The sequence below is a fragment of the Rhipicephalus sanguineus genome, chromosome 1, assembly GCF_013339695.2.
Source record: "Rhipicephalus sanguineus isolate Rsan-2018 chromosome 1, BIME_Rsan_1.4, whole genome shotgun sequence".
Taxonomy (NCBI): Eukaryota; Metazoa; Arthropoda; class Arachnida; order Ixodida; family Ixodidae; genus Rhipicephalus; species Rhipicephalus sanguineus.
In genome coordinates this window covers 236,918,965-236,920,658 of record NC_051176.1, presented here as the reverse complement: position 1 = coordinate 236,920,658, position 1,694 = coordinate 236,918,965, and positions in this window count along the sequence as shown.

Genomic DNA, 1,694 nt, shown 5'->3' with positions numbered 1-1,694 from the left:
ATGATTAACCTTGCAGAGTAAGTGTACTTTTGAAACGGAATTAAAGTGTGCTGAATTGCAAGGCATGATGTGCTTGGGATATGCCAGATCCCTTCGCGCCACCAACTGACGACTTGCTTGCTCGCTCATTCCCTCGGTTACAGCAAAGCCCTTACTTTTGAGACAGTTGAGTTCATCTTCATTTACCACACTTTGCCCTTCATGCTGGCAAATTTTTTTCTGACTGCAAAGCAGCAACAAATATGTCCGTGCTGCAAATTGTGCGGTCTTGAGGAAGCCGAATCGGAACCAAGTGTGGAAACCAGTAGTGTAACCAGAAATTTTTGTCGAGGGGTGGGGGTTCAACCTATACATTGTGTATCTGCGTGCATTTGTGCGTTCAAAATCAAAAAAAATTCGGAGCAACCCCACCCTCCTCTGGCCACGCTAGCGATGGATAACAGGCAACCGGGAACTTTTATTGGTCTGTGTCTGAAATAATTTGCTGTTTTTATTTAGGGCTGTTTGCCGCTATTCTGGATCATCTGCATTTGGCAGCTGTGGAAAAGATACGTTGGCTGTGCGCTCTTTAGGTTTAGGCGAGGTAGCTGTATAAAAAAATATGACCTTCATTTATGCAAGGTTGATTTTATCAGCATACTACATGTCTAGAATAAGTTAAGCCGGTAATTTGAATGTCAAACTTTTTGTTTATTGCTATATTGTACGTTTTTATACCGACGAAACTTCAGTTTTGCGAAATGATACCGACTGCAGTATGCAATTTAGTATTGTCACCGAGGCTGTTTTGTTGATACAGAAGGACGTGTAGACTGTGTAAGATGGTCTGAAGTCAATCACTACTGGCTCGAAATGTTCGGCAGGAAAACTCGGACCCAAGAAGGAGAATTAGTGAAGCATGTGTTGGAGTTCTTTACGCCCACCAATCAAACCGAGAGTTCCGAATGTCTCGGTCAGCTTTTCTGTCATTTGTATGCCATCAAATATACATTGTTACACTTGGAAGTAAATAAGCTTGGGTTCTGCGTCCACGTGGTGTTCGAAATCACTGGTAGTGAGTAGCCGCCGTGTTGCCATTGCCGAGGAGGGCGCCTCCTGCGTGTTTTGTGATGTGCGCCTTAATTTTACGTCGGGAGTTAGCGCGCGGTCGCTCGCCCATACGCAAGAGATGATTAGTTTGACCTCAGAGTTGTGCAAGTTGGCCGCCAGCACTAATGTGCGAACCAACGACCCATTCGCCAGCGCCCTGCCTCCTCTCGCGAGCGGGCAAGGCCCGGTTACTAATACAGGAATGATCTAAGCAAGCAAAAATTTCATTTGGGTTTTACAGCCATTGTTATTACGCTAGTTCCTAGCGGATCGCTGCGTGTGTAGACCAAGAACAACGGCGGTTGCTGTCTCGCCATTGGCCGCTGCGGCGGCGGCGGACATGTGAAGCCAAAGTGGGGAATAGCACACATAAGGAAAACTGGTCTTGCGAAAGATTGATGCCATACGTACGTTTCGCTGTGATCAGCATAGTTTCGCCATGCGCTCTTTAAAGGGCCGCTGAAGGTGCTGACGAACGCTAGAAGGAAGACGCTATACCGATGCCGCCCGAAAACTGCGTTTAGGGAAGGCAGCAGTGCCGTCGTGCGGCTGCATACAGCTCTCCCACAGTAGAGTGCGTAGTATTTTAATTCGTTCATATTTTG